Here is a 24,682-nt window from a genome sequence, read left to right as displayed (position 1 = left end):
GACAGAGTGCCCGAATGTACAACGATATCAAATTTAAAAATCTTGAGTCCAGACTAGTTAAAGTTGCAAGGGAATTAAAGGACACCCAGAAACTTCTTGCCATTAACCAAAACCGGATATAGAACAGAATTAGCGCAATTGAGGGCGTGATAGAAGCCGAGGCCATTGTTATTGAAGAAGGTGGCGTAGGAAAAAAGGAGTAGAAGAAGTACAACAAAGGATTGCAGAAGTTGGGGCATATAGATCGCGAGAAAACACTAAATGAAACTTTTAAACCTGTTACCGAATCTATGACCAAGATAGCTTTGCATAATAATGACCCAATCGCAGAATTCACCAACCAGTATTTGACCGTTAAGATAGATAGAACATTTGGTGTCAGCAGGGAGAGACCGTACATGCTGGGCTCTCAAAATATAACTCTGTCCGATAGCACAATACGCATCGGGGAAACAGAGTTTAAAAGAACATCTGGCTTAATGAACCTAATCTTCCTAAGGCCATCAAAAAACTTAAAATATTCAGCCGATGATCGCAAAGTCCATCGGGAAATAATTAACTTGACTGATCTGTACAAAAATCCCGACGGAACACTGAAAAAGCCTGAAAACTCTAAATACACTACAATTATACAACCTTTACCCAATGAGCAAACTAAAAGTGTCGGTGAGGGTGTAGACTTTCAGCATAAGGGAGTGAGCAATCAAGTCCCGCAGTATATACGAGGGGCGTTCAGAAAGAAAGCTCCGATCGGTCGCGAAATGGAAACGACTATGAAAATCCGATAAAGCTTTGCACAGATGTGTTGGGTAGTGTCTCTAGTATAACCCCAGTTAGCATCACGTCGCTCTTCTCATTTCTGAGCTCGCAGTGGGTGCGTAAAGATGTCTAGAAAATAGTGTCTGCCGCCAAGTACGAGGGCCTGGTAAGAAATTTCGCCTGAAGCTATGCAGCTAACATTACATAACTGTCGTGCTGTTTCTTCTTCAAGACAATTCTCAGCCGCATTCTGCAGGGGCAATGAAGATGCTCCTGCATCGTTTTCAAATGGAAATGTGAGATTACCCACAATACAGTCCGCAATTGTCTCCCCCTGAGTTTCCTCTCTGGTCACATGAACCGCTGTCTTTGAAGACAACATTTTGACACAGACAACGAGGTGTAGGCCAGCGTGGAGAATTGGCGGAAAGCACTGGCGGCTGCCTTCTATGATGAGGCTATTGAAAAGTTGGTACAACGCTATGACAAAAGTCTAAGTCAGAACGGCGACTACGTAGAGAGGTAGCTGAAAGGTGTAGCTAATTGTTACAAGTAAAACATTTCTGATGTTCACTGTGGTTTCAATTTGGCAATCAATCGGAGCTTACTTTCTGAACAGGCCTCGTATATTACTATGACCCAGATGAACTAATACACAGACTTCGACTGTTGATGGCTTCGGCTGCTGCGGGCAATACAGCTCATTCGAATGAGGTTGTATCCATAATCTCAGAGCTTCGAGAGTGAGGTATCATCCAACAAGTATGGAAGCCATGGTTCGAGAACTGCACAAGCCAGCACACAAAACATACCCTCGTAGACATGTCATGATTAAAGGGCTGGATGACCTCTGGCAAGCTTATCTTGTAGATATGAATCGATATTCACCTCATAATAATGGATTCAAATACATTTTAATGGTTATTGATACATACTCTAAATTCGCCTGGGCATTACCTGTGAAAACGAAATCCGGTAGAGATATTGCTGTGGTGTTTGAGCGTCTGTTGGGGACAGGAACGAATCGATGCCCGACCAATCTCAAACCGATCACGGTGGGGAGTTTTACAATGACCATTTCAAGACTGTGATGGCGCGGTATGGCATACGCCACTACTCCACGTTTATCCACCTTGAAGCTAGTATCGTCGAGCGGTTGAAGAGAACAATCAAAGCTCAAATGTGGATGCAGTTTAATCTTCGCGGTTCCTACAAGTGGGTAGATATCCTCTCACAGATAATTGCAAAGTATAATCTCTCCAAACATAGTACAATAAAAATGAGACCGATCGATGTACGCGATAATTCACTCATGGACACAGTATATTTCCAGATTAAAATGCTCGACCCTCGCAAACAGAGGCTCAATATAGGCGACGTAGTACGTATTTAAAAACACAAGACCGCGTTCGAGAAATCGTACGTACCAAATTGGTCGGCTGAGATATTCACAGTGTTCAAAATGCAGCGAACCAACCCTAGGACATATACCTTAAAGGACGACGAGGGCGAAGAAATTGCAGGATGCTTTTACATGGAGGAATTGCAGAAGAGTTCTGAACCAGATGTATTTCTCATCGAGTGCGTGATAAGACGTCGTGGGAATAGAGCACTGGTTAAGTGGCTAGGATTTCCATCATCAGAAAACAGTTGGATCGAAGCTGACATGTTAGTATATAACGGGGAGAGTAGACCTCTATCTTCTCAGTAGTGTGCCATGCACGATAGGAGGCACATCATAATAAGAGGTGGAGGTGGCGTTCTCGACAAGTTGCCTGTTGAATTGCACATTCCCGGATATAACTTCTGTGGGCCTGGAACAAAGCTTCAGAAGCGCCTGGCACGAGGCGATAAAGGTATTAACCTACTAGACGAAGCCTGCCTTGAGCACGACCTCACATACGCAGCAAATAAGGATATCCCAGCACTCCACGTCGCCGACCGCATATTAGCAGATAAAGCCAAGCAAATAAGGCGAAGAAAAGATTTCTAAATACGTCAACGCGTTGCTGCATTTGTGGTTGATAAAACCATGAGTGGGAAATTAAGTTTGGCTTGGGTGTGATGAATTTCAAACGAATTATGAAAGCAGCGCGAACAGCTTTGCGAGCGAAGAAGAACAGGAAGAAGAACAACAAACCCGGTTGCTTGAAAAATTGTATTCTCATCTCGATGTCTGCAGCTAAACGTGTGTTCAATGGCGGGAACAAGAAGAAAAACACGACTTCAATTAAACCACCTAGGGTCCTACCACTACCAAAGACTTCGGGCGGAATTATCCCGTTTCTCGTTCCAGCCCTGGCAGCACTGTCCGTTATAGGTTCACTCACAGGCGGTGCCGTAGCTGTAGCCGAAACGGTCAAAAACGCACAGAATGCACAAGCCCAACTAGAGGAAGCTAGAAGACATAATCGCACTATGGAGGCAGCAGCTATCGGAAGAGGTCTCTACTTGAAACCATACAAGAAAGGACTAGGTCTCTTCATAAATAAAAAAAAAGTCCGTTAGTTATTCTACCCGACCTAGCGCTTACGAATAAAGATCTAGTTAAAATCATCAAACAAAAACTTCACATTAGTGGATTCCGAGGCGTCTTTATGCGGAAAACATTACCGAAGAAAATGTGGCGGACTAATGAGTGCGGAATTGTAAATTTAGATGTTGCTGGGGGTCCAGGGACCCATTGGGTTGCGTATGTTAAGAAAAGTCCAAATACAGTTCAGTATTTCGAAATCATTCGGCGATTTACAGCCGCCTGAAGAATTACAACGCTACTTCACCAGCAAAAGACGCGTCTTCTACAGTGTCTGGCGATATCAGGACTTTAACACATATCTCTGTGGTCATCTCTGCGCTATGTTCCTCATTACAGCGACGGCGAACCCCCTCTAGAATGCGTCATCGTCAGATCATGTGCGCGATATATAAAAGAGCTGTCATTGAACACATGACCATCATTTGATGTTTAAAAGCAATGTCGTACACTCTGACTTTAAAAGAGCGAGGATCAGTATTACGCGCAAATTACTTTCCGCCGATTGATTTAAGTGCAGGGGACTGCAGTATAGCACTGATTAGTCTAGAGACTTATGACAGCATTCCAAATATTACACAGAGCAACAATAAACTACATCTTGAAATTGACGGCTGGAAGGAGATTCTACAAATAAAACATGGTGCCTACGATATTGATGATTTAAACAAACTCTTAAAACAGACAGAAAAAGGTATTGAACTACGGGCAAACATTAATACCCTTAAATCTGAAATACGGACAGAGAGTGCTACGATCGACTTTACACAGAGGCATTCAATTGGTCCACTGCTAGGTTTTGCGAAGGATCGTGTGTTGGTGAAGGACGGAAATAAATTTTATCCATCAGATCATGCTGTAGATATACTCCCAGTGAGTACAATCCACGTTGAGTGTAATATTGCCACAAACTCATACCTGAACGATAAATTGATTCACTCAATTTACGGATTCTTTCCTACAGTCGGCACATGGTATAATATAGTTCAAGCCCCCACAAACGCTATATATCTCCCGGTGACTGTTCAGACACTGGACTACCTTGAACTGCGTATTGTGGATCACAATAATCAGCTTGTTAACTTTACAGAAGAAGAGATCATTGTACGCCTGCATCTAAGGCGAGATGAGAATAAGGTATAAAGCTAGCACACCAGGCTCACAACCCGTTAGTGCAACGCGGAAGGGCAAGGTGATAAAACGCCTTAATTACGAATTCCTCATTTCAGCAGGTTTAAAACCGCAGAATGACGTCGCTCAGCGTAACTCAGTCAGTAGAGTATGATGACCGAATTATTCGTCATGAATACCACTCACACAAACTCTACGCATCAAGCACATTTAACAAAAATGATGAAATTGGGATTGTTATCCAGCAGCAGGAGGTGGTAACACTGCCTAGCAAGAGATTCCTCTATCTGGACTACACATATAATAAAGCGGACGGGGCTGCCGTAGGGCTCTCGAAGCTCACTCGAAATGCCGTAGCATTCCTGTTTCAAGAGATACGCTATGAAGTCAACGGAATTGAAATAGACCGAACTAGAAATGTTGGCATTACATCAGCCCTTAAGACCTACGTTTCAGCCTCACCCTCCGTTTCAAACAGTTTGGAAAATGCTGGGTGGTTCATAGATGCAGCGGATGGGGAGGGTGGGCAAAGCCGATTTACCGCGTACGTGCCACTAAAAATGCTTATGGGTTATTTTGAGGATATTCAGTGAATAATTGTCAACGCTAAACAGGAACTTATTTTGGTGAGAAGTGCAAGTGACGCGAATTCATTCTCTCAAACCGCTGCAGAGAATGTTCAAATCAAGATTAATAGCATATCACGGAAAATCCCTCACATCACCGTTGCCGACGAGGAGCGCTTGATGCTCATAAAAGTTCTGAATGCTGGCACCTACCTACCACTAACTTTCCGATCATGGCAGATATTTGGATACCCAGTCCTACCTACAGCGTCCACACATACTTGGGCTATTAAAACATCAGTGCAATTGGAAGCACCTCGATTCATCATACTAGCATTTGAAACTCAAAGGCGTGCTAATGTATCAAAGGACTGAACTGAATTTGACCACTGCAAGTTAACTAACGCCAGAGTCTACTTGAATTCAGAATACTACCCATATGAGAATCTACATCTACAGTAGGACTGCAATGTATACAGTCCGGCATTTGACATGTATGCAAGATTCCGAGCATCTTACTATGTAGGTGTTGAAAATGAAGGATGCCTACTCAGTCCACAGAGTTTCAAGAAGCTAGTGCCAATAATCGTGATTGACAGTTCAAAGCAAAATGAGATAATTAAATCAGGACCTATAGATGTACGGATTGAATTTGAATCTTCAGCAAACTTCCGTGGTCAGACTTCGGCATATGCTCTCGTTTTGCATGATCGTCTCGTTAACTGCTGTCCGCTCACTGGCGTAGTGCAACGCACTCTGCTAGCTCTAGCGTAGATAACGATGATACCTGAAGGTGTGAGGATCATAGCTGACGTTCAAGGATTTTACTATGATGAGTACAGGCGTTTCATAATTAAAGACTGTGCATTAATAGCATTCACGCAAAGTGATGGAATAATAGGAACATTTGTATCAAGAGTTGAATCGCCGAAACAATTTAAAGACGTCAAGTGCAATAAGACAATCAGAAGCGCGATGTGGCTAACAAGATTCTATCATTAAGTGGGACGCCCCTGGCATCTCTCATAAACATTTGCTGCAGTTGCTGAGAGTATTTGATCACAAGGAGACAGTAATCTACGTTAAAGGCGATGAGAAGAGTAGCTGGCTGAGTCGAATCTTCAAATATGCGGCTATCCAGAACCTGGAATACTACGATTGTCCACCTATCCATCAACTTGGACAGCAAACGTGTGAAGAAGAAAAAAATTGTTTTGTGTCAGCATCTGAAAATGTAAAATTACTTTTAAAATGGCTCACAAACAAATAAATAATTTTTTTCTCCATAAGAATTCTTGTTGTTTTCTTTCTGTGACACCTACTTCCATAGAAGTAAGTTTATTGGTGATACTGTTCGTTAAGCGCATTCCACTGGAGCTGTCTGAGACAGTTTACCTGCTTCCACCTCCTCGGCGCGGAGATGAGTCAACCGTTGAAAGTGACAGGACCTGAAAGAGAGAGTACTAGGGTCGGCTTCGCCAGATGCCCGCCGTTTAAAGTGACAGGAGCTGAAAGAGAGTGGCGGGGTCTGTTTGTGACTGGCAGACAAAGTTCAGCACGCGTCATTCAGATTTCATCTCTGTCTTTAAATCAGTAAAAGTCTTATAGGCCTGTCTCTGTGCCAGTGCAACGTGTATGGATCATGATTGAGGGTCAAATAATAACAAACTCGGGCATTTTTTTTACAATAAAATAATTGAATTTATTATTCAATTCAGATTTAGTTTGCGACATATCAGTTTACAGTAAAATGATTCACTTTTTTTAAATTATATGAGTTTACAGATACATTATTTGTCTTCAAGTAAAAATAAGAAAGTTCTGATCTTTGCAGATACGTGATTTTACATCATTTCATTGTATATATATATATATATATATATATATATATATATATATATATATATATATATATATATATAAGCAGAGGTACTAGAACGAAATTATATTATCTTACAAGGTAAATAATATGTCTAGTGAAGTTCCATCAGAAGCACTTTTTTAACTGAAGGCAAACGTATTTTTAGTTCAAGATAGTGGGTCTAAAACATTTTCCACTAGCAATTTAAATCATATTTCATTGAAGCAAGTAGCTCTAGACATTTTTCACTACAACAAGCAGGTGAACACATATTTCTGGGTATAAAGATTATTTTCCACAGTGAAGTATATATAAAGAATTTAATTGGTGGAACTCACATTCTTAAGAAACTAGTTCTGACTGGATGGCTAACGGCAGGTGAAACTTACAACTACTACTAAGATCAAAGCAGATACGAACTGCAAAAATTGTATTTTCGTCTTCTTCTATTTGATTATAAGAGGTGTAAAATTTTTATCTGCTTTCAGTCGTATAGCCATTGACTAGTAATGTAAGTAGGCTGTTTATGTTTTCTCTATGTAAGTAGGCTGTTTATGTTTTCTCCATGTAAGTAGGCTGTTTATGTTTTTGTATGGTAACGCCACCTCTGTATGAAAATCACTGGCTGTGCTGTGTGCAGTCCTATGTAAGTAGGCTGTTTATGTTTTCTCTATGTAAGTAGGCTGTTTATGTTTTCTCTATGTAAGTAGGCTGTTTATGTTTTCTCTATGTAAGTAGGCTGTTTAGGTTTTTTTATGGTAACGCCACCTCTGTATGAAAATCACTGGCTGTGCTGTGTGCAGTCTGTGGCTGCTTTGCATTGTTGTAATACTCGCCATTGTAGTGTTAGGCAGCTGGCTGTGGACAGCGCGTAGCGTTGCGCAGTTGGAGGTGAGCCGCCAGCAGTGGTGGATGTGGGGAGAGAGATGGCGGAGTTTTGAAATTTGTCATGAACTGCTATATTTATATATGATGATATCAAGGTAAATACATTGTTCGTTCTCTATTAATATCTCTCATTTGCTAACTATCCCTATCAGTAGTTAGTGCCTTCCATAGTTTGAATCTTTTATTTAGCTGGCAGTAGTGGCGCTTGCTGTATTGCAGTAGTGGGAGAAACGAAGACTATTGTGAGGTAAGTGATTTAGTGATTTGTGAAAGGTATAGTTTAATGTTAGTCAGGGCCATTCTTTTGTAGGGAATTTTGAAAGTCAGATTGCGTTGCGCTAACAAAATATTGTGTGTCAGTTTAAGCACAGTCGTGTACAACTGTTCAAAGGGGACGTTTCATATGTCGACCCTTAGCCGAGGATACCTCACTGGAATCTTCTGATATTTTCTTGTAGTTTGTGTAATTAGTGTAGCTATTGTTTATTGATAGCGCGTAATCATAGAGAGAATTTCCTTTGTAGTTGTAGTTTTTTCATTGTTGTACAGTAAAACAGTTGTGGCATGCATGTAGATTTGCACCAAGTATTTCGCAGCTGCGCTGGCAATTAAGTAGACATTATTTCCATTGCTATGTTATTTTATTTTGCTCTTCAAATTGCGATTTTCTGTGTTATCGTGTGAAATATTGTGACAATTATGGCGTGTGAAAAACGTAATACTAGGCTCCAAAGTAAACTGAGAAATGACAGTGAAGACGAAAGCAGTGTGTTAGCGCCGCAGAGTAATGAATTAACTAATGTTCAAAGTAGTAATTTGGTAACTGCGCATAGGGAAATGGAGCGGGCGGCAAACAATGGTGTAGACAGTGAAACAGGTAGTGAACAGGGAAGCGTTATCGATCGATTGGTCGGCAACAGCTTGCCTCAGGAATCGGGAATGACAGGACACAATTTTGCAAATACTGTAGACTCAGGTTTTGGGTTCTCACCGTTTTCTCAAATGAGTCAAGACACATTTTCTGCTTGTCAAAATGTGAATGTTGCCGGTGCAACTTCACTGGCGAAAAGCACTGAGGAACATGTTTCAGACACCAGTGCATTGTTATTACAATTAATGCAACAAATGGGACAAAAGTTTGAAAAGTTAGACACAATGGAACAACACCAGAGACAAACACAGCAACAGTTAGACACGGTGGAACAAAATCTCAAAAATTTAGACACAGTGTAACAAAATCTCAAAAAGTTAGACACTACACTTGAACAAACACGTGAAGATTTAACCACTGAGTTACATAACATCGAATCGAAATGTCAAAAGGTCTGTAATGACGTAAAAACACAAATTTGTGAGCATTTCCAACCTATTTTTTAGCGTCATGAAAATGTATTACAGAATCACGAAGCAGCCATAAAAGAACTGCAAACTATTGTTCATAAAAATCATGAGACCTTGCAAGCTAAAATTGACTCAGTTGCATCTATCGATTCGGTTACGCAACTTGCAAGAACTCAGGAAAACTTAAAAGACACAGTAGATACCCTGAAATTTGGTTCAGAAAGACACATGGAGGAAATAAGTACACTATCGGAGAAAGTAGCCGAACTTTCGGATCAGGTCACTAACTTATCTACAAAGGTAGATGATGATCTGAATGACAAAAGACCCATAGCCTTCACTGACATAGAAGAGTATGAACAAATAAGAAAATTAGAACAAAATCAAAATCAAATCAATACACAGTACAAAAGAGAAATCCGGGAAGTACAAGATCAGTTGACGCAGGTAATACAAGAGTTACGTATTTCAGAGGACACTCGCGCTCCAATACGGGAAGAGGGACATAGAAATACGGAACAAACACAAAATAATAACGCAGGACACTTCGGAAATTATGAAAGAAATTGGCAAGACGCATCGGATTTTGAGATGGAACCGCCGAAACGAAGTAACAATGACCGACATGCGACTCGCCGACATGACGATTTTGACTATAAGCTGTTCATTACTACACGTAAATTCAAAACATTTAAGAATTCTGGCAACGACATTCATCCACAAGCATGGCTCCATCAATTCTCTCATTGTTTTCCTCCCAACTGGTCGTTAGAACACAGATTAGAATTTATGTGTGGCTACTTAGAGAATGAACCAGCTGTAAGAATGCGATCGGTCATTCACGATTGCCACAGTGAAGGAGAATTTTACCATGCCTTACTCTCAGCATATTGGTCTCAAGCCACACAAGACCGAGTAAAACATGGCATCATAATGATGAAACATTTCGAACAATCTGAATTTTCCAGTCTTGTGAAATATTTTGAAGACATGTTGCACAAGAATCAGTACCTGTCAAACCCATACAGCCCCTCAGAACTCATCCGCATTTGCTTAATCAAATTACCTGAACATTTACGGCATATTATTTTAGCAGGACGTTGCAAAGACGACATTGAAGCTTTTCAGGGACTGTTACAAGAACTAGAAATTGACACTGATAATCGCGGAACGCGAAAACAAGAACACAACAATTACAGGTCACATCTGTCACAATTCCGTGACGACAGAAACAATAACTTGAGACGACAAGTCTATTGTTACAACGCAAATCGTGACCAAAACAGACACCACCCATATGACAACCACTGGCAGAGTAATAATAGTTACAGAGAAAGATCGCATTTCCATAGTAATGAATATGACAGAGACAATCATAGAAATAGACAATATGACAACCAGAACTATTATTATCAAGGGAGACAGAATAACTTCAGACGCAACAGTTCAGCGCGCAGTTACGACTCAGGGAGAAATTCTCCACCACATGACCGACAAACAAGAAACTATGTAAACTACCGACAAAACGACAGGCGTGAATTTCATCAGAACTGGCGGGATTCTAACAGAGCTGGGCCCGCTCGGCAAGGCGAATTTGTAGAAGTTAGGTCTCCTAATCTCAATAACAACGCGCGCCAACAAAGAGACAGACAATGACTCGCGCCGCAGGCACCCAGGTGCGCCGGCTGGCTCAGAGAAAAATAACATAGACGCTAACCTTGTGAAAAATTCCAGTATTCTTTACTGACGTATACTGCATGATAATTGCGTTCAGGCTGAAATTCTGAGTACTTTGAAGAGTAAAAGATTGTACCACATTTCACATGTGAAACCGTTTATTGAAAGATAATCTGCCTTTTAACTTTGTCTTTCCCACAAAATTTTTCACTTCACATTTCTAGTATGCTTTGCCAGACTTAGAATCTGTTAACATGCAACAATGTTTGAAGTTAAATATCCAGTCAAGAACCAAGGGAACATTTTTAAACAGAAATGACGAATGCATTGTTATAGTGAACAGACGCCGCAGTGTTATTGTGTGTGCACATTCTTGCTTGTTAGTTGCACGATTATGGAACGACTATAAGGCTTACATACTTAGGACACATACTGGTACTGCTAATGAGATTTTAATGCAACATTTTGGTTTACTTGAAAATATATTCTGGATTTAAAGTACATTCTGTGAGATACCAGAGGACACAGTGATTAGTTTATGTGACAGCTACACAATGTTATCACGACGCTACTAATGAGTGACAATATACAATGTTGCTTTTGCGGTGTTTCTGTTTTATATCTGCACAGTTTTTCTGTTTTATTCTGGAAAGTAAAACATGTTTTAGTAGTAACTTTTGTAGTATAGCTACAATGAGACAGGGTTTTCCGTAGCACAACAATACGTTACAGCACAGTACGTTCTTTACCACAACAATAAGCGTAATAACTAAGATATCTATACGCAAAGCATTTCACTTTCGTTTATCATGAGGTAAGTACATTGTCTTCTGCAGAACTTAGCTTTCGGAGGACGATAACTGCGACACATCCACAGAGATTATCTTACAGCAAGACGCATATTTAGCGCTACAGGACACGTATTTGAGTGATTAATGTTGTACTTAAAACATTTATTTTCAAAGATTTTTGAATTAGAAAGAAAGTTTTCCGTGATACATTTCATTCCATTGCTGTAACCTGTAACACCTGAGGGTATAATTACATTAATCCTCAGGGGGGTTCACGCTTACTTTGTGTACCATGTGTGTGGCAACCACAAGGAACCCTAACTAATATGGTATTTGCTTATACAACTTTACACATCGGTACCATATTTCTCTAACACACAAATTACACAGCTATCTGATCATTTAACTGAGAGATAAACATTTTTTTACTACATCAGTGACACATGTTTACGCAATACACAGTTGGGTAACTTCACACTTATGAAACTGTATTTTGTCTGTACTTTGTAAACTGTTCATATTTTTTTTTTTCGGAATCATTGTGATACTATGAGAGCTTTGAATGATGTATTTGGTAAGGGAGCATGATTTTAAAGTACGTTTGAGGTAGATGACACTATTGAAATGAACAGAGAATTTTTTTAGGTTTTGAAATTATTGCAGAAAGCTACGACGTTTTTGAGATTTGACTGAAGTGTTATGATGTTATTATTACAACGACGATGTGTACGATGCTGTTGAGATATGTTTATGATCAATAAGATGATGCTACCGTATATGAGGAATAAGAAGTATGTTGGAAACCAAGAACCGTACTTTAAGAGTTATGAAATGTGCGTAAATTCGTGACTGTATCACAATGCTGACGAATATTTTATTTGGACACTTATATTTATAGGATTTTCTTTCTACAGATTTGCAACGCTAATTCTTGACCTGCGAAATATTTTTATGTGAGACTGTCACTGTAGCGGAAACTGCTGTTGTAAATATTTCCGTAAGAAAGTTAAGTGACCACCTGCACGTAATGCGTGGCGGGCACCCACCTGGGCGACAGCCGCCCGAAAAAAAAAAAGCCATTAGCCTTTCAGAGATGCAGGTGGAGAAAAAAAAAGGAGAGACCATTAACCTCGGTATTGACATTCCTTTGTGGAAAGCATCGCAAATAAGACACGCTCATTACTTGGAAACATATGATTATATTGTGGAGCGCCTACTTTCTGCTACTTACTGAAATGCTTATAAACTGATGGGAAATATTCTTACATCTGCAAACCTGATTATGACAAGTGTCTTTCTACGAGAGTTGAGAGCTACTGACTTACGAAATGCCACATGACTATTGAATGATATTTTTATGCTTTGGTTTGCGTAATTGCTTATTTCATTTGACATCTGTTTTCCAGCTGTGTTGCAGCATTGGTTTCATAAAATAAAATTAAATGCATTTGCTAATGTGAACACTTTCTGTCAACAGATCTATTAAATAATAATTTTGTGATCCACATTCTTTAAAAAAAAGGAGCACTTGGAAAGGAAAGAACAATAAGAAGGGACTAGTAACAGTAACTGGACACATAATTTTCTTTTCAAGTACATGGTAATATTTTTTTTACAATAAGTTGTTGTGGTGCACCACTTTAATTACTTAGACATTATGATGTGATTATACATTTCCCTTATCTGCATTGTTATCTTTAGTGTACTATTTTTTCTGCTTGAGCTATGTCATGTTTAGATATAAGCTGCTGTTTGCCAGGCATAGTGCTACTGAACTTTAATTTGTGTTACTCTGCTAAGCCAGATTTATTTTTTGTTTGCTGCGCATTGCCTCATATTAGTTGTAATGTTGAATTGCTTGGTAATTTAGATTTACTGTAGCTTGCTTTGCGATTTTCCATTTTTTTTATTGATGTTTATATTAATTGTCTTATGTGCTGCTGCATTGCCTCGTTCCTTAGTTTAGCATCTGAGCTCAGTAGATTTAAGTTAGCTTAAGAGGAGGTAGACTATATAAGAAACTGACTATGGACAATATGAAAAAGATTTGGGCCAAAATGAGTATTGTACACTGAGAAATAATTATATTGAAAGAAATATGAATAGAATACAGTAAGCATGTATAGATAGGACTTTTTGGGAATAATGATGAATGAAGGGAGATCTCCAAGAAGTAAAGAAGGTTTTGTTTGCAAAATACTGCAGTACAACAAACCCTGTCCTTTCCTTTTGTGTTATCCCACTATATGTTTGTGTACCCTTGTGTATTTGTTTTCTTCTGTCTCTGTGTAGTTTCATAGAACTTTTTCTTCTTTTAATATTAAGCTACATTCACTATGATGAGGAATACTGTTATCCTCAAATATAATTTGCATTAATAATATGTTATTTACCTTGTAAATATGCTTAGACATTATTTATTCTGGTTTGTTGCTCACATGTGAAGGTGATGTTTCAAAAGTTATTCTGATCTTTTATGTATTTACTTATGTCATAATTCCTGTAACACTGATGTATATGTTTATTTCTATTCTTTTGTAAAGCCCCTATTACTACAAATGTTATCTGTATTATTATGTTTTTAATGATGTGTTTTGTACCTTTGTTATTGTATTCTTATGTTATAAAATCGTATAGACACCAGTTCTTCAAATTAAGTTACATTTCACTGCACACGTTTCTGTTGGTCATAGTATATGGACAATATGTGAGAAGTAGGGACTGTTAGTATTTGCACGTGTGTTAATAATTCAGCAAGGGACTGGATAACAGCATTGTTGGTTCTAAGGACAGTTCCGAAAACTTTGAGAGTGTACAAGTGGTGGTTTATGGACTTGCTATATTATCCGCAAGACTCTTCAATGGTGATTGTGCACCTGCACAGTCACAACAGATGGCTGCTGGCTATCTCTACAAGGACTACAGTGGGTCTACATCTTTGATGATCCATCAATACCATTATTTCTACAAGGACTGCAGTGGGTCTGCACCTCTGGTGGCCCACCAATACCGTAATCTCTACCAGGACTACTGTGGGTCTGCTCTGTGATGACCTACCTACCAATACTCTTCAAAATTTCAACTGACTCTGCTGTGGGTTTGCTCTGTTGTGGCCCATTACCTGTATGCATGTCAAGAGTCAGCACTGTCTCTCCGTTGGAAGGACAACACTACTTCTTCAAGACTGCATGGAAATCCACTACTTCCGTGTGCATTTTCTTCTACTGCTCAGACTTTGAGAAAAACACTATATTTTACCGTAATGAATGATCAGGACTGTCTTTAGGGACTGTGACAAAATTTTAGCTTATGACCAACGTTGTATCAATAAGTGTGTGCATTTGATATCTTTGTTATTGTAATTATGAAAAATTTTTTCAAATCTGTATTGGGCACTGCCCAAACCAATTTGTAAAATTTTTTGTGGGGAGCATGGGGGCTATGTAAGTAGGCTGTTTATGTTTTCTCTATGTAAGTAGGCTGTTTATGTTTTCTCAATGTAAGTAGGCTGTTTAGGTTTTTTTATGGTAATGCCACCTCTGTATGAAAATCACTGGCTGTGCTGTGTGCAGTCCTATGTAAGTAGGCTGTTTATGTTTTCTCTATGTAAGTAGGCTGTTTATGTTTTCTGTATGTAAGTAGGCTGTTTAGGTTTTTTTATGGTAACGCCACCTCTGTATGAAAATCACTGGCTGTGCTGTGTGCAGTCTGTGGCTGCTTTGCATTGTTGTAATACTCGCCATTGTAGTGTTAGGCAGCTGGCTGTGAACAGCGCGTAGCGTTGTGCTGTTGGAGGTGAGCCGCCAGCAGTGGTGGATGTGGGGAGAGAGTGGCGGAGTTTTGAAATTTGTCATGAACTGCTATATTTATATATGATGATATCAAGGTAAATACATTGTTCGTTCTCTATTAATATCTTTCATTTGCTAACTATCCCTATCAGTAGTTAGTGCCTTCCATAGTTTGAATCTTTTATTTAGCTGGCAGTAGTGGCGCTTGCTGTATTGCAGTAGTGGGAGAAACGAAGACTATTGTGAGGTAAGTGATTTGTGAAAGGTATAGTTTAATGTTAGTCAGGGCCATTCTTTTGTAGGGAATTTTGAAAGTCAGATTGCGTTGCGCTAACAAAATATTGTGTGTCAGTTTAAGCACAGTCGTGTACAACTGTTCAAAGGGGACGTTTCAGTAATAGTGCAGAAAAAAATATACAAATATATATATATATATATATATATAGAGACTTTTTTTATAAATGGGGTTATTTTAGTTTTTTAAATGTTTTTTATGATTTTTTTTGATAGAATAAATAATATTTACACACCTGCACACTTAACACAGGCTCGCACACGTTCACACACACACAGACATACACGGAAGTACGCAAGCTGATACACACTACAGAACACTCTCATTCAGTATTTACACTATATAAAGTAATTTAGGATCTGCAAAATGAGTTTACCCAAACTCATAATGAAAGCGGTACATGTGGAGTTTGGATAGGTCTAGTATGTACATCCCCACATAGATAGGTTTAGTAAACTCTATTGCAGTTTTAGCCATCTCCACAGCAACAAAATTCTTATTGAAAATAGTGACCCGTTTAAAATTTGGTCTGGCAATGCATTTTCGTACGCCATAACGCCCATCCCATTGCGTTCTAATAAAAATTTCACGTCGTTCCCTGAAATTCTCCATAGTTTTTCCGAACATTGAATTATTCATTAATTTATAAAAAAAAATCTATCTCAAAGTCACGCGACGCGGAAGTTCTCTGTCTCGTATTCAGATCAATATACTCCTTCAACTAGGGGGACTGCTTGAAGGAGATGGCCCGGGTGATTTTAACCAGCTCCATACCCAAGCTGAGGCATTGCTTGAGGTTAAGATAGTGAATGATGTACCTCTGCTTGTCCCCCAGCGTTGTCATCAGTTTCGGTGTAGAACCTCCTCGTGGAACTAGTGGCTCTGGACACAGCGGGAAATAGGCATGTGCGTCATGCAAACTAATATGGAATTTCAGTTCTGACTCCACAACATACCCTACATCAGAATCGGCGGCCATACCCCCCCCCCCCCCCCCCCCTGATTCTTCCACCTAATCCCTTGCATTCATCTTCGGACAGCCAGCGAAACTCCCAATCGGCAGTGATTGCTGCATGGCATGCCCGTATAAATTACTCACATCTAGATACATTATATAACTTGAATCAAGGGATGCGTTAAACCTGTCACCCATCTGTGGGTTATTTGCTTTCGCGTGTCTATGAATTCATTGGCAGAGCCCCCTCCCCCCCCCTCCCCCCAAGGTACCCCGCTCAAAGAAAACAAGCATGTCAGGATCGGTCAATAAATCGATACTGCACTTCGTTTTCTTGAGCATCACGTCCCAAGACAACCCAGGTGCCGTGTAATAAAACGAAGGGTCCAGAGAATATGTGGTCATACATAGACTCCGGAACTTCTCGAAAACGTCCGCAAGCAAGAGCACGTCTGTGTCCATGTAAAGACGTGCGTACTCTCCTAAATTAGAAATGTTGAATTCCCGCCAGACATTCACGGCATGCTCATACTCTGCATTCGTTATCTTGTCGCCTGTGAGGTTGCTGAAGAATGCAGTTATGTCGGGTAGCCTGGTTTCGTCGAGTTTCGCCATACTGTTCACATACTCGTATGGAAAACCCCTTTCCTAGTCGCAAGTTGAAACTTTTCCTCGTCGGGAAAAGCAGCTCGAGTGATATGCATATGCGCCGGAGGTAGAGTTTCAACAAGTTTCTGTAGTGGTGCCTGCATAAAACGTAGTGTATCGAAGAAGCGCAGCGTAATTCTTGACGTCATTCGTTTGGTTAATGATATATACTTCTCGACACTCTCAGGTAGGACACTCACCTGATCTTTCTCCAAACTGAAATCGGCCAAGTGTTCAACTAGAAAATGAGCATCATACTCACTTAAATTATGAAAGAAAACTGGTATGTGCCTAGGTAATTGGTACTTCAAATTGCACGCATTGTGAGCACCGCCACGGAATTTCCCTGTAAGATGACAGTGGTCCCTACGAGGAGTTTCCGCATCTCCGTCCAACGATAGCCCACAAATATGACACTCGGTGGCTTTATTATACTAATCTTCCTTCTCCTTAGATTTGGTCATTGGAACGTTGCCGCTGTACAGCTTATCAACTTCCAGTGAAAATTTTTCAAGCTCAGAGAGCAACCAAATCGATGGATTGTCGCCGACGTAAGATTTGTATCCGTTAAGGTTGGTGTCATATGACGATACAATTTGGTACGCTGCGGCATAAGGTACGTGTTTTTCTGTGAAGGTGGTGTGTGAGGTCGTAGGATCGCCTTCACCGCGGGTCACAGGAGCGAGGAGGCACTCAAAGTCAGCGTACACAACAAACGGACACCGCTCCTGGTGGTGAGCATTCCCAAACTTTATGAATTTGGTTTCCTCCGTGGGCATAATAACACGTACTGCATCCTTGGAAGTACAGTCTACTAGATGCGTAGCTAATAATCGTTCAGAGGAGAAATAACTGAGACACCTTAAACAAATATGTTTTTTACAGCGTTTGTAACTTAAATGGGAATAAAGGAGGCGGGACATGTCCCTGATCCAGGCATAGTGATAATTGTCACCTTCAGAAAAGAGAAGCATATTTACATGCAGCTCACGCTCAACTGCAAATTTTGAGAAATGGAGGGGGCCGACTACGACATGCTTGTCTTGCTCGTCTGACTTGCTTTTCTTCTTCTCCAGGCCATAAACGTGTACCGATATTCTGGTATTTTGTGCCTAGAATTTAGGTATGTCCTGGATCTTGACGGAGAACTCAATACCATGAAAGTTACAATATGTGTTAATATCACTGACTTTGTATGTACCTGGAGGAGAAGGGCGATCTCTATAATTATACTTTCTTTCGCAAGCCAGGATTGACCATGCAAAACAAGCCTGATCTTCTCTATTTTGGACATTAATGCACGCTTGTATATTAGCTATATCTTTAGGGAGCTAGATATAGCTAGACCCTCCATTTAATGGATCGTGGACATGTATATGGATGTCCAGGTGTAGAATTCTGCTGAGTGCCTTAGCTGAGCCGTTGACTTCCATCTCGGAAAAGCGGCCCAATATGACACTCAAAGATACCAAAGATAATGAATGCTGGTCTCTTCCTGACCAGACTGAACTTTGGGGGGCGGGGGGGGAGGGGGGTGCCATCCATAACTCAATGCATAGCACTGCACTGCACTTTACGGCGGGATAACGCGGATTATCGACTACCCTGAGGAGCTCGGTTTCCAGGACAGGGAGGCATGCGTTTAAAAATCCAACAGGATCGCCGTACCCCCCTGCCGGGTTTTCGATGCGAGTGACCGAGATTCACTCCTCGAAGGCGTCGGCAATCGCCGAGTACTGCAACTGAGGTATGGTGTCACCGACCTGATCTACTTCACTGAAAGGGCGGGTTAAAGAACTGCCACTAGCCACAGGATGATCAGTAATACTAATAATGCTAATGATACTAGGGGTCCAGCCGGTGGATGACGGTGTTGATGATGGTGCGCCATCATCATTTAATGGGAGGGGTATGCGTCTTGGTACACGAACCTTGAGCTGGCAGTGTCGTGGACGGTCAGCTTATGGAGGCGGAGAAGGCGGCGAGGAATCCCTGGCAGTGCTGCTACCCTGTTGTTGGGACGCCCACGGATGCAAGGTAGTTTGTGCCGCCGCCGCCACGGCCTGTCGAGCTGCAGTGATCGGTGCGATGTAAGGTGGGGCGTGTCCTCGCCCACCCTCGAGCTCCGCGCCTGCAACCGCCGCCCGCGGAACACGGGCCATGCCGTGTGATATACCTGTAACATAAATATAAGTTTAATGAACTGGATTTAGAAGAGGGATAAATAATAATTATTATTATAACAGTAAATAATGGTAATTATTTTGGACTAATGATGAAAACTATTCACCTTCCCCGATCTCATACCACGGCTTCAGCAATTCATTGCCGCATTCGACAAGCCCCTCAAGGCAGTCAGGCATGTCCAGTTCGTCCTCATCTAAAACGTTATTACTGTGTTCGGCTCCCTCGCTCTGCGTGGAATTAGGACGATCTAGAAACGAAATATATGTTAAGGCTAGGTCAATAGGCTAGGAAGGAGGGTATATATTAAAAGAACAAGAAGAAAAAATTATTTAATTTCTTAGCGAGTATGATTTTTATTATAATTAGAGATGTACTTACATTCACAACGAGCTCTCTCCATTTCGAGTTGGCGATCAAGCTCTTCTAGCGCTGGGCCGACGTAATCCACAAAGGTGGAATATAATGAGTATAATATAAAGTAAAAAATATTTGTAGAAGAAGTTTGGTGATATAGGAATGAGAGGACGATGGCAGATATATATAAAAAAAGATTAAATCTTTATAGAGAGCGAGTATAACACACACAGCAAGTGAAAAGCGGATCTTTATATAGAGCTATCCATAACAGATGTAGCGCTCGTACACGGAGTTAATGGGTAGAGATATCAAAACATTGAAAAAATGTACTTACCAGGTAATGGAACTTGTTCAGGACAAGGCTGAATGACGCCACCTGCATGCTGCTCAGACTCGATGATAAAGTCCGCGAGTTCAGCTATAAGAATGAGATATATAATTAATAAGGAGAATATATAAGATATAAAGGAAAAATGATAATTAAAAATAAAAATTATTTACTTACTCGATAATGGTGAATCGTGGAGTCTAAGTCTCTTCGTAGCAGACTCTTGGGTGTTGTTAATTCACTTCATCTTAATAAAACAGATAAAGCACACACATACACGAGAACAAACGCACGATGCGGCGGACAACTGAAGAGTGAGAAAGATGACCAGGAGGTGGCTTCTTATATAAGTGTGATGATGTAGTATCACATGATCTTACGATGAACGAATGGCTGTTGAGAATTCTGTGGGTGTGGTGAATGAGTTCACTATCGCCCCTAGTAGCTGAAAGCTGAAATAGTCAGATGGTTTCTGGACATGGTGGAGGTCTGAGCATTTTATAATTTATAAAATTATACACAAATAATTCATAGTATCAGTGAAGATCTTATTTAGATTAGAGAGAGGATGATAGTGAGATCATTATGTGTGTGTTAGGATGAAAGATTATTATTATTATTATTATTGTTGTTACTATTATTATTATTATTGTTTAAAAGTATGTAATGTAAGCGTAATTGGAGGTTGATGGTATAAAGAATGGCGTTGAAGGTAATGTTTTTGGAGATGAATGGTGTTAGCTATTTTTTTTATTGGCGAAGAGTTTATGGTAGGGAGTGAATATATTTTCAATGAATAAAGGGGAGGTTAAATATTTTGTGACCATAAAGAATTTGAATGAGTTGATAGGTATGTGAGTTGAGAAGTTTGTTAGGAGTATGCGATGGCTCCCGCATGTGCGCGTGATATTGCCTTGTTAATTTTTTTATTTGAGTTGAGAGCTTCGTATTAAATTGACTTGCGGAGGTACGTATCTTGACAGGAGCGACGGTTCACGCGTATGTGTGTGTTTTCGCGAAGATCCTGGATTAGGTAATTGGGGTATGTGGGGTGAATATTGAGAATCGGGTGATCAGTTAACTTAGTGAGAGCGTTCTTTGTCCCACAGAGTCACGTGGTCGATCGCCAGTTGTGACGTCAAGGAAGTTTCCAACTCGGTAGCAAACAGTCCAGTTCGAGCACGTCGGTTCCTGTCTATCGGTGACAGACTTGCAGAGTTTATGGGGCGAGAGCGTAGTTTGTGCTCAATCATCACACGTGCTGGTGGCGCCGTGGAGTCGCGGGCATGTGGGGTGAGGGTGGTTTGGACAAAGCAAGCGTGTCGGTTCCTGTCCGTCGGTGCTGGGAATTTGCGAACTTTAGGACCGATATATCTTTTAGTGTGTCATGTGATAGAACTTTCCAAACATCTCGACCGGTTGTGTGAGGTAGGTATCGGCAGGTTGGAACATGTTCAGAAAAAAAAGATATTGGGGTGGAACGTATCCTTTGTACGGCACGCGGTCGACAGGTTCCATCGTATCCGGTGTTAAGTGCTTGCAGGAGGGTGAGGATGTTTACGTAGCCGGACCGTTTGTGGCGCCGCTCGCCGCCGCCTACCTGGCTCGCTGGCCGTGGGGATGTGCTTGACGTTAAACTCGACAAGTTCCAGCGTGTCCAGCAAAAACACGTTTACGATGTGGGAGTGATCGCTGAGCTCGCCCCCCCGCTAGTGGCCGGGCACCTCACGTAACAGGCATAGGCAGTGTCTCCACGCGCTGGCCAGGGGGTGGCGGGGATTTGAACTAATTCAGTTGGAGCACAGACGTCGTGGTGACTGCACTGCGATATCAAAGATGTGTGTGCTGACTGTGTTGGAGAACAAGTGATGACTGTACTGCTTGAAATAAAGTCTTGGGAAGGTCCCCCAATGAAAGGACGTGAATTACGTTACTATAAGGGCAGTTTATTATTTGACGCAATTATGATAGGCTACCAGTGGAAAAAAAGATAAGTGACGGAGAAAGCTCATACGTGCGATCAATTACGGTGTTGGGGATTTGAACTTGTGATAGATTTTTGTTATGGATGTAAGGAAAATGGCTTTCTCACGGAGAAAATCGGACATCTTGAATAAATAATAAATGATAACAATACATAGAAGTATAGTTTTCGAGAAAATATCGTATTGGAATTTGAATTTGGCGCAATTTTCTACGGGAGGTAGGCCTATAATAATAATTGATAATGAATCATAATAAATGATAATGAATGGTAATGAATGTTAATAAATAATAATGAATAATAATGAATAATAATAAGCAAGAATAAGGTTTTGCAGCCATAATCATGTTGGGTTTTAATTTGGAGGGAATTTTCTAGTGGAGGCAAGTCAATAATAATAAATAATAATAAAGGATAATAAATAACAATATATGATAATAAATAATGATAAATGATAATGGATGTTAATAAATGATAATCAATAATATTCATAAAAGTAAGTACGGTTTTTGCGTGCATTATCCTGTTGGAATTCAGACTTCTCGCCATTTTTTCTTCTGGAGACTTAGGTTAGTGGACATAGCACAATTGGGCAATTTTCCCGCCAAAATTCAAAACTGTCGCCATTTTTTCTGGAGATTAGGTTAGTGGACATAGCACAATTGACCTATTTTCCCGCCAAAACCCGCCAACGTGGTCGACGTCATGCGATGTTGCCAAGTCTACAAGCCGCCATCTTGGATGACGTCATCGCCGCCATCATGAATGAATTTGGCAACAATGCAACGTGTCCTGGTGCTCCCTTTCTCCCCCTACTATTACTAACTCCAAAATTACTTTCTAGGCACATCGGAAGCTTTCTTTTGAAAACTTTCTTTAGTTTCCGAAAAGCAATCTAACTGCTCTTAATTGTTTATTTATACTGATATACTTGTAAATACGGTCACTGTTTTCTTCTCCCATGAAAAGGAAAGATAATGAAAAATGTCTGTGATTTCGGTGTTAAATGATATTACTCCTTTTTCCGATATTTGCCTCATACATTATCTTAGACTCCATCCCACGATTCGAGGCGTTGATCAACGACTTGCATTCTGACCTCTATTATGTGAAGTGGGTACTCTCAAGCAGGTATCGCAGTACATCTGTCTAGTTGCGTAATAGATGGCTAACAGCATGAACCTGTGTAAGAAGAGAAACACTGATTAAGGGATCACATTAATAAGTACTATGCACGATAGTGTACGACAGTTTTCAATAGGTATCCTTCTCTGGTTCCGATTTAGCACAAAATTTTAATGTGTCTGAAAGTTTCAACATACACTCAACTGCAGACTGAAACTTAATCCCTAAGTACGCTCTATACATTTATAGTTTCCCACAATAGTTAAAAATTACTGATTAGGGACAGCTGATTTTCAGATGAAAGTGGATTGAAAGTGGAGCCGTTTTCGATAAAGGTCCTCCGAGACTTTGTTGGATACCTTAGGTCCTCTTGATGTTGTTGCATTGATGTACTCCACTACGTAATATCATTCCACTGGGATAAAAGCAATGGCAGACGATGCTATCGAGCGTAGTGCTTAAAGTGTGTGCTCTACGATATTTGTAATATTTTCAGCAAACTTATCGTGACTCATTAAAATGCATAATATTATGGACTGCAATGTATTAAAGTTAATTTTGCCGTAAGTAATGTATCTAAAGGCAGAATAAATGTGATCTAACAGTTGCTTCTACTATATGATGATTTGCTCGCAAAGAGGCGTGCCATTTTACTTGTAAGACCCAAAGTGATATACTCTTTAAGGCAAGTCGCAAAGATACAGATTCGAAAACGCACTGAAATGAAACAAGCCTTACGCAGCTTGATCGACAGCGAGGCCAGATGTACAAATACATTACATATTATATTTTATTTCCAGCGTAAACGTGTTTTCAGCATTCAAGGTAATCTGAATTATTATTTTCTATAATGATGATATACTTCTTTATTTAGGTTCTGTTCTAGATGAACACAAATTATTTGTGATGTGAATTACAACAATACGCTTCATTTTCGTAAGATTAAACATGCGTTCATGATCAGAGGCACAAGGTGAATGTAAAATTGCGCTTAATATAGCGTATATTTCTCGTAACGCATCGAGTGAAAGAGAGGGGCCTCGAATATTTAAATTTCGTGTGCATGGAACCTCTAGATTCTAACTTCTGTGCCATTACAGAACACAAATATTACCAAAATACTTCCACACTCAGCTTTCTTTTTTATATTTTCTTTCACATATTTTTTCTCTTTTTAACACGAAAATGTATATATAGAAATATTGTTGCATACAAAGTGATTTTTACTTTTGTCATGTACGCAAATAAACAGTGAACGTTGATTTAAATTGTGATATCGTGACAGGACACAATATAGATGGGTTTACATAATGCACTCTATAATTTGCACGAGTCTTGTTTGTTTTTCATACAGTATGCAGAATTTTTGCTGTCGTGAGGTTCTATTTTATCTTACACCTTGGATTTAAGTCTGTCTATTTTGGTCCATTTTGTTAGCCTATTGCCAAGGGAAATGAGGTGGAAA

Source organism: Schistocerca americana, chromosome 6 (assembly GCF_021461395.2).
Source record: "Schistocerca americana isolate TAMUIC-IGC-003095 chromosome 6, iqSchAmer2.1, whole genome shotgun sequence".
Classification (NCBI taxonomy): Eukaryota; Metazoa; Arthropoda; class Insecta; order Orthoptera; family Acrididae; genus Schistocerca; species Schistocerca americana.
The sequence above is the reverse complement of the archived record's forward strand: the minus strand, read 5'-3'. Positions refer to the sequence as shown.